Source organism: Lepus europaeus, chromosome 7, assembly GCF_033115175.1.
Source record: "Lepus europaeus isolate LE1 chromosome 7, mLepTim1.pri, whole genome shotgun sequence".
Lineage (NCBI taxonomy): Eukaryota > Metazoa > Chordata > Mammalia > Lagomorpha > Leporidae > Lepus > Lepus europaeus.
This window is the reverse complement of record NC_084833.1, coordinates 66,585,583-66,595,769: the sequence shown is the minus strand read 5'-3', so window position 1 is coordinate 66,595,769 and position 10,187 is coordinate 66,585,583. Positions and strand designations below refer to the sequence as shown.

At 40.3% G+C, this 10,187-nt stretch overlaps 1 pseudogene; it reads right to left on the bottom strand.

Annotated features, from left to right (window-relative positions):
* Positions 1–7,555: 7,555 nt before the first annotated feature.
* LOC133764589 (ER membrane protein complex subunit 4-like) lies at positions 7,556–8,111 on the bottom strand (annotated as a pseudogene).
* Positions 8,112–10,187: the final 2,076 nt, after the last annotated feature.

Sequence of the window (10,187 nt, the reverse complement as noted above, 5' to 3'; positions counted from 1 at the left end):
CCAGAGTTGAGCCCATCTGAAGCCAGGAGCCAGGAACTTCTTCCAGATTATGATGATGACAAAAAAGCTTCCCTGAACATTGAAGAACGTTGAACATTTTTGTTTGAACCTGAGTTTTCATTTCACTTAGTACCAAAGCATGGGCTACTGAATCATATTGTGTGTACTTAACATTATAGAAAACTGCCAAACTAATCTCTAATGTAGCTTACTTTAATATGTGGAAGGTAGTAACTCAATTTGGTGTTACTTGGCAATTTCTTAACGATTAATCATATTGGGCAGCTTTTAATGTATTTATTTGGCATCCATAAATGTTCTTTCAGAAATACCCTTTAAAATATTTTTGCCTATTTATCATATCCTTTTTTTATTATCATTGAGATTTGAGAGTTCTTTATATATTTTGGATTTAAGTCCTTTTTCAGATATGTGATTTAAAAATCTTTTCTCCCAACAAATAGCAGACACTATTAGTATTGAAGTATAATTTAATAATTTTTAACAGGGTTCATACTTTTGGTGGTGTATCTAGCACACTTTTATCTGAAGTAGGGACACAGACTTTTCTCTGTTGTTTTCTTCTGTAAGTTTTATTGCTTTACATTTTACATTTAGGTTTAAGATACATTTAAGTTAATTTTTGTAAGAGTGCAAAGTTATGAATTGAGGTTCCTTTGTTTGCAGATGAATATCCAATTGTTCCAGAACCATTTGTAAAAAGAAAAGTACACTTTCTCCAATGGATTACTTATGTACCTTGGTCAAAAATAATTTGATTGGCCGGCGCCACGGCTCACTAGGCTAGTCCTCCGCCTGTGGAGCCAGCACCCTGGGATCTAGTCCCGGTTGGGGCGCCGGTTCTGTCCCGGTTGTTCCTCTTCCAGTCCAGCTCTCTGCTGTGGCCTGGGAAGGCAGTGGAGGATGGCACAAGTGCTTGGGCCCCTGCACCTGGCTCCTGGCTTCGGATCAGTGCAGCGCGCCGGCCGTGGCGGCCATTTTGGGGGGTGAACCAACGGAAGGAAGAGCTTTCTCTCTGTCTCTCTCTCACTGTCTAACTCTGCCTGTCAAAAAAAAAAAAAAAAGTTGATTGTCATTTCTGTAATTTTTCTGAGGCTGGGCCAAGTTGAAGCCAGGAGCCAGGAATAACAATTGAGTCTCCCAGGTGGTTGGCAGGGGCCCAAGCAATTTGGCCATCTCCCACTGCTTTCTCAGGCACATTAGTGGGGAGCTGGATCTGAAGCAGAGCAGGCAGTACTCAAACCAATACTACAGTATAGGATCCCACCTGCTGTGCCACAATGCTTACCCTAGTGTATATCTTATTATATATTAAAACCAGACACTGTGGCTGGCATTTTGGCAGAGCAAGTAATACCGCCTGCAATACCCACATCCCAAGTGGACAGCTGGTTCGTGTTCCGGCTGCTCCACTTCTGATCCAGCTCCCTGCTGATGTCCAGTGAAAAGCACTGGAAAATGGCCCAAGTACTTGGGCCCCTGCCATCCATGTGGGAGACCCATATTCAGCTCGGCGTGACATAACCTTGACCATTGTGCCATTTGGGGAGTGAACCAATGGATGGAAGCTCTCTCTTTCCCTCTCTCTCTGTAACTCTGACTTTCAAATACATAAATAAATCTTTAAAATAAATGAATAAAACAGTCACTATAGCTTCTCACTTGGCTTCCTTAACTCTTGTAAAGGTGACTTGGTGTGTGAATAACTGTTCAAATTAATCTCTGGGAATATAATTGCTGACACATCTTAGTCACTATCTTGCTTGATTTCTTATTTATTTCTGTTGTCAGAGGACTTGTGTGATTTACATACTTTAAACTTTATGGAAGATTATTTTTACAAATCCTTATTTATTTTCATTTTATTAGAAAGAGCTTCTATCTGCTTACTCCCTAAATGCCCACAATAGCCAGGGCTGATCCAGGCTGAAGCCAGGAGCTGGGAACTCAGTCTGGGTCTCCCACATGAATGGCAAGGACCCAAATACTTGAACCATCATCTAATGTCTCCTAGGATGTGTGTGCATCAGCAGGAAGCTGGAACTGGAAACCTAGCCAAGATTTGAAGCCAGGCACTTGATATATAATGTCGGTGTCCCAAGTAGCATATTAACTGCTCTGTTAATAACAGTTAATAGCCCGATTAATGCTATTTTCAAATTCTTTTATTAGGTACATAAATGTTTAGAATCATTAGGTCTTTGTTGACTTTCATAGTCCTCCTTATCATTGACGGTTTTCTTTTCTCTGAAATAGACTAATTAATGTTTCAGTTCCAGCTATCTTTTGATTAATGTTGTCACGGCATATGTTTTCCATGCTTCTCATTTTTTTAAAAAAAGATTTATTTATTTATTTGAAAGTCAGAGTTACACAGAGAGAGGAGAGGCAGAGAGAGAGAGTGAGTTCTTCCATCCAGTGGTTCACTCCCCAGATGGCTGCAATGGCCGGAGCTGCACCAATTCGAAGCCAGGAGCCTCTTTCCGGCCCCCAACGTGGGTGCAGGGGCTTGGGCCATCCTCTACTGCTTCCCCAGGCCACAGCAGAGAGCTGGATCAGAAATGGAGCAGTGGGTCTTGAACCAGCACCCATATGGGATGCTGGCACCTCAGGCTAGGGTGTTAAGCCGCTGTGCCATAGAGCCAGCCCTGATATTTCTCATTAAAAAAAAAAAAAAAAAAATAGAAGGGCCGGTGTTGTGGTGGGGCAGATAAAGACACTGCCTGTAATGTCAGCATCCCATATGGGTGCCAGTTTGCATCCTGGCTGCTCCACTTCCAATCCAGCTTTTTGCTGTTGTGCCTGGGAAAGCAGCAGAGGATGGCCAAAGTGCTTGGGCCCCTGCACCCAAGTGGGAGACTCAGAAGAAGCTCCTGGTTTCCACCTGGCCCAGCCCTGGCTGTTGGGACCACTTGGAGAGTGAATCAGCAGATGAAAGTCTGCTTTGTGTGTCTCTCTATCCTTTGCGTTTCAAATAAATAAATGAATCTTTAAAGAAAATTAGAGAGAACGTATTTATGCTCCCATTTGCTGATCCACTCTCCAAATACTTGCAGACATCTTAATTGCTAAACCATATGCCCATTCCATGTTTTTAATATTAACCTGTGTATTTTTTAATTATATTTTTAATTGTTTATTTTCAACTTACATTATAGCCAAAGGCTTATTGGCTCCACTAAATAGACTTCAACAAATAAAAAATAAAAAAGACCATAGTCAGTAGGAAAATAGCAGAGAGTTAAACACAATAGTTAAAAGATGTTCAATTTCACTCGAAGTAAATTTTAAAATAATTATAAAATCTTTTAAAACTATGATAGTATGTAGAGTTTGACAAAACACTGTATTTGCAGCATACCTGATTCACTCAAGCATTTCTTTTTTTTTTTTTTAATTTTTTGACAGGCAGAGTGGACAGTGAGAGAGAGAGACAGAGAGAAAGGTCTTCCTTTTTGCCGTTGGTTCACCCCCCAATGGCCGCTGCGGCCGCCGGCGCACTGCGGCTGGCGCACCACGCTGATCCGAAGCCAGGAGCCAGGTGCCTCTCCTGGTCTCCCTTGCGGGTGCAGGGCCCAAGCACTTGGGCCATCCTCCACTGCACTCTCGGGGACAGAATCTGGCGCCCCGACTGGGACTAGAACCTGGTGTGCCGGCGCCGCTAGGCGGAGGATTAGCCTGTTGAGCCATGGCGCTGGCCGGCTTAGTTCTTTCTTTCTTTTTTTTTTTTTTTATTTTTATTTTTGACAGGCAGAGTGGACAGTGAGAGAGAGAGAGACAGAGAGAAAGGTCTTCCTTTTTGCCGTTGGTTCACCCTCCAATGGCCACTGTGGTAGGCGCACTGCGGCCGGCGCACCGCGCTGATCCGATGGCAGGAGCCAGGTGTTTCTCCTGGTCTCCCATGGGGTGCAGGGCCCAAGGACTTGGGCCATCCTCCACTGCACTCCCTGGCCACAGCAGAGAGCTGGCCTGGAAGAGGGGCAGCCGGGACAGGATCGGTGCCCTGACCGGGACTAGAACCTGGTGTGCCGGTGCCGCAAGGCGGAGGATTAGCCTAGTGAGCTGCAGCGCCGGCCGCTTAGTTCTTTCAACATGCTATCCTCCAGCTCCAACCATTTTGCTACAGACGATATGATTTCATTCTTTTTTTTACAGCTGAATGATACTCCATTTTGTGTGTGTGTGTGTGTGTATCTAAATACACCACATTTTCTTTATCCATCTAATGTTGGACACCTTGATTGATTGCATATTTTTGTGACTGTGAGCAGTGCTGCTATAAACATGATGGGGCAGGTATCTCTTTGTTACTGTGAGTTCATGTCTTTTGTGTATATACCCTGTAGTAGGATTGTTCGATCATAAGGCAAGTCTGTTTCTAGTTTTTAAAGAAATATCTGTACTGTTTTCTACAATATTTGCTTTAATTTACATTCCCACCAGCAGTGTGTAAGAATTCCCATTTGTTCACATTCTCACGAGCATTTGTTGTCCTCTGTGTTTCGGATAAAGCTGTTCTGGCAGAGGTAAGGGGATATTTCATTGTGGTTTTGATTTGCATTTCCCTGATTGCTGGTGATATTGAGCATTTTTGATATATTCGTTGAGCATTTGTATTTCTTCCTTTAAGAACTGTGTAGTGAGGTCCTTTGCCCATTTCCTAACTGGATTAGTTGTGTTTTTTTAATTGAGTTTTTGAGTTGCTGATATGTTGTAGATATTAATCCCTTGTTGGATAAGTAGCTTGCAAATATTTTCTCCCATTCTGTCAGGCCTCTTCATTCCAGTGATTATTTCCTTTACCATCGGGAGGCTTCTGAGTTTGATGTAATCCCATTTGTTTAGTTTTGCTTTGTTTCCTGTACTTTGAGTATCTTATCCAACAAGTCATCACCTATACCAGTGTCTTAAAGTGTTTCTCTTACATTTTCTTCTAGCAATTTCATCATCTCAGGTCTTTGATCTATTTTGAGTTTTGTATATGGTGAGAGGTAGAGATCTAATTTTGTTCTTATGTATAGATAAATCCAGTTTGGCAGCACCATTTTTTGAAGAGTATCCTTTCTCCAGTGTATATTCTGGGCACTTTTGTCAAAAATCAATTGGCTGAATAATTAATATAATTAAAAAGGAGAGAATGATCCTATATGGGAAGTGGGATACACAGCAGACTCATAGAATGGCAAATGCCCTAAACAGCACTCTGTTCTCAGAATCAACCCTAAGGCATTCGGATCTGGCTAAAAAGCCCATGAGAGTTTCCCAAGCATGGAAAGCCAAGACACTGTGGCAAAAAAACAAAACAAAACAAAAACAAACAAACAGACCTAAATGAAAGATCTCTGTGAGTGAGATCCCAGTGTGGGCCATCAAAGAAAGACGTACCTTTCTCTGAAGGGAGGAGAGAACTTCCACTTTGACTATGGCCTTGTCTAAATAAGGTCGGAGTTGGTGAACTCAAGAGGCTTTGGCAGCTCACGACAAGAGCCTTGGGTGATCACTGATATCATAAATAAGAGTGTCAATTGTTAAATCAACAAAGAGAGTCACTGTGCACCTGCTCCCCATGTAGGATCTCTGTCCTTAATATGTTGTACTATGCGAATTAACACTAAAACTACTACTAAAACAGTACTCTATACTTTGTGTGTCTGTGTGGGTGCAGTCTGTTGAAATCTTTACTTTGTATATACTAAGTTGATCTTCTGTATGTAAAGTTAATTGAAAATGAATCTTGATGAAGAATGGGATGGGAGAGGGAGTGGAAGATGGGATGGTTGTGGGTGGGAGGGATGTTATGTGGGGAAAGCCACTATAATTCAGAAGTTGTACTTTGAAAATTTATATATATTAAATAAAAGTTGAAAATCAATTGGCTGTATGTATGTGGATTAATTTTTGGGCTCTCTGTTTTGTTTTGTTGACCTGTTTGCCAGTTTTTATGCCACTACCATGCTGTTTTAATTATAATAGCGTTGTAGTATGCTTCGAAATCAGGTATTGTGATGCCTCCAGGTTGATTTTCTTTTGCTCAGATTTACTTTGGCTTCTTTCAGTCTTTTGTGGTGCCATGTGAATTTTAGGATTGTTTTTCTAATTCTATAAAGAATGTCATTGTTATTTTGATTGGGATTGCATTGAAACTGTAGATTGCTTTAGATAGTATAGACATTAAATCGTATTTTTCTAACCCATGAGCAAGGAATATCTTCTTTTTTGTGTGTCATTTATGATTTCTTTTATCCGTGTTTTATAATTTTCATTTTAGAAATTTTAAAAATTTGATTTTTGTAGTTACTGTGAAAGGAATTTCTTCATTATTGTTATATAAAATAGTATTTTGTTGTGTGTTAATTTTATAACCATTGGTTTATCAGTTCTAAGGTTTTTGGTGGAGTGTTTAGGTTTTTCCATGTATAACATCATGTCATCTGCAAACATGAATATTTTGACTTTCCCCTTTATGATTTTGAAGTTTGCTTTTTTTTTTTTAAAAAGATTTATTTTATTTATTTGAAAGACAGTTATAGAGAGAGATAGATTCAGAGAGAGAGGTCGTCTATCCGCTGGTTCACTCCCCAGATGGCCGCAATGGCCAGAGCTGTGCCCATCCGAAGCTAGGCGCCAGGAGCTTCCTCTGGGTCTCCCACGTGGGTACAGGGGTCCAAGGACTTGGGCCATCTTTTACTGCTTTCCCGGGCCATAGCAGAGAGCTGGACTGGAAGAGGAACAACTGGGACTAGACCCGGCGCCCATATGGGATGCTGGCGCTTCAGGCTAGGGCTTTAACCCACTGCACCACAGTACCAGCCCCGATGTTTGCTTTTGTTAATACTTCCAGTACTATATTGAAATAAGAGTGTTGGAAGTGGATATCATATCATTTTCCAGATTTGAGGGGAAATGCTTTCAGCTTTTCCCCATTTAGATGATAGTGGCTGTTGGTTTGTCATGTATAGCCTTTAAAAGTTCGTGATATGTTTCTTCTATAGCTAATTAGTGGAGTTTTTTTTTTTTTTTAATAATGAAGAGATGTTGAGTCTTTTTTTGTTTCTAGCTCTTTTCATCATGTATAATTTGAATTGGGCATTAGTTTATTCCACAAGTGTCTCCAGTATTTTTGTGTTGCAGCTTGTGTTAAAAAGAAGTGAAATATTAAGGAGAATAGATTTAAAGCAAACCTGTACAACCTTTTAAAAGTATTGTTTTCAACCATTTAACTTATTTAATGGAGATACTGTTAATGCTTATTGATGTAGCAGCAGCTATTCTTTTGTTCACTTAGAGTTCTGGTCACTTTTGTTGTTTTGCTCTATACTGGAAATGCACAGTTTTCTGCATTATTTTCAGTCAGGAGTTGTGGTATAGTTTATTTGTGATGATAGTAATATACATATTGTCCTTCTGAGATCTCACCTGGGATAAGAGAGCTTTTGGTTCTTTCCAACATGAGTGATTATTTTAATGGTGTGCTTAGGAGCTTAAAGAAGGATGTCGATGAGAAATACATAGGCTAGGTACTTCTTATTCAGGTTCACAAAAGCAGCCCTCCACCACTGAATTCCCTCTTGGGGGTGGGGGTGGGGGTCAATGAAGGCTAACAACTCTGATACATGTGTAGGCAGTAATCCCATAGACTGGCACATGTAACCAGCTAATTCCAAACCCATCAAGTTCCCAATAAGATACACAAAACCTTGAAAAGTTTTCTGGGCTTAAATTCCTAGAATCTTTAAAGTGGCTGAAATGGCCATAAGTGGCTGAATGGGTCACCAGGCAATCATACACACCATCATAAGGGAAAGATGGAGATAGTATTGCCTGCCATGTATAAATGATGACGAGGTTCATAGGAATCTGTTTCAGGGAACCTGAGGCAATGACCCAGCAGTGCTTCTACACCAAGGTCTCATCTGTCTCTTGCATGGTACTCAGGCACTTGCTTGTCCAAGTAACCGACTGTTTGCAGAGTCTCCCTGGCCACTGCCCTGGTTACTTCAGTCCCTGTTGTTTCCTCCAGGCCTACTTAGCTCAGTGGCCCATTTGAAGTTCTACCCTCAGTTCATGACCAGGCTCCTTTGGGCTGTCATGATAATAACTGCTTCCTAAAACCAGGAAACTCCTGAACCAAACTTGTGTTGCAGACCCACTGGCATCTGCAAATTCTTGTGATATTGAATCTTATCAAATGCTTTCTCCACATCTGTTGAGATGATCATATGATTTTTGTTCTTCAGTCTGTTTATGTGATTTATGATGTTTACGGATTTGTGAATATTGAACCACCTTTGTATCTCAGGGATAAATCCTGCTTGATTGTGATGCATGATTTTTTGTTGTTGTTGTAGTGTTAGATTCATTTGGTAGTATTTTGTTGAGATTTTTATATCTGTTCATCAAGGAAATTGGTCTGTAGTTTTCTTTTGGTGTTGTGACTTTGGTTTTGGTATTAGAGTGATTTGGCCTCAAAAAGAGTTTGGTAGAGCTCTATCTTATTCAATATTTTGGAATAGTTTGAAAAATATTGGAGTTAGTTCCTCTATAAATGTTTTATAGAATTTAATAGTAAGTCCACAGGGTGCTAGACTTTTCTTTGATGAGAGACTTTTAATTGCTGCCTTAATCTCATTCCTCATTACTGGTCTATTTAGATTTTCTGTATCTTCCTGATTTAATTTTAATAGGTTATATGTATCCAGGAATGTATCCATTCCTTTGAGGTCTTACGATTTGTTAGCTTATAGTTGTTCGTAATAGTTTCTTATGATCTTTTCTATTTCATTGGTATCAGTTGTAATATTTCCTTTTTCATTTCTAATATTTGAATTTTTTCTCTTTTTTCTTTGTTAGTCTGTCAAAAGGTTTGTTTTGTTTATCTTCACAAAACCAATCTTTTTGTTTTGTTCTTTTGTTTTAAATTTTTAGTTTCATTATTTCTGCTCTGACCCTTAATATTTATCACTTCCTGCTAATTTTGGATTTGGATTGTTCTTGTTTTTCTAAGTCCTTGAGATGCACCATTAGATCTGGAACTCTGTCCAAATCTCCCACATGGATGGCAGGGGCAAGTACTTGGGCTCTCATCAACTATCTTCTCAGGTGCATTTGTGGGAAGTAAATTGCAAGCAGAGCAGCTAGGACTCAAACCATCATTCTGATCTGGGATGGTGGTGACTTAACCCACTATACCACAATGCTGGTTCCTGTTTGGATCTTTTTACTGATTTCTGTCTCTAGTGAATTTTTCATTTACATCATCTGTTTTCCTCATTTCTTTAAAGTCTCTTTGTATACTCTTGTATCACATTGAGTTTCTTTAGGATAATTATTTGAATTCCTAAGGCATTTCATAGATTTCCTTCAGGCTCTACTTCTGGAGAACTGTTTTCTTTTGGAGGTGTCATACTTCCTTGATTCTTAGTGTTTTCTGTGTCCCTACATTGAAGTCTGCATATCTGGTGTAATAATCCCTTCTTTATGGAATAGGTTTTGTTGGAAAAGATTTTTTTGTTTAGATGGAATGCAAGGTACTACTTGGCCTGTTGCTTTGGATTTAGTTCTAGATGAGCTCAGAATTGTAACCATGAGTGATTTCTTCTTTAATCAATGTCAGAAGTGCTTATGAGCGCAACAATTGTCTAGTCTGCAGCAGTTTATGGAGGTAGGAATGCAACTTTGAGGCAGATGTGGGCATTGTAGTGTGTGTATCTTCAGTCCCTAGAGTGTTACCAGTGTTACCAGTCACACTAGGGTTTGTAATAGCCAGAGACTTGCCCTTAGTGTTGAGAGATACTGAGGGGGCTGTCTTCTTATCCTGTCGGACAAGCCTGAGTGGTGCTGGGGTTTTTGAAACCGATAACTGTGGCTCTATGACTGTGTGATGTAGATGGGACCTTCCCCGCATCTTTCTAGGAAAAGGTGACTGGTGATGGGGATTGTAACACCAAAAGCCCTCTTCCCAGAACTGGGGGATGTGAAGGGGACCCTGCTCCAGTTCTATAGGATGACTACAAGATATCCTTGAGATTTCACACTGGCAGGTATGGGTCCAGAGAAGTGGCATGCAAGCAGGCTCTTCCTGGGTTTCAACAGGTAGATTCTAATGAGTTTAAGGAAACCATAATTGTCACCAACTTGGTACTACAGGATGCAATGGGGTAATTACC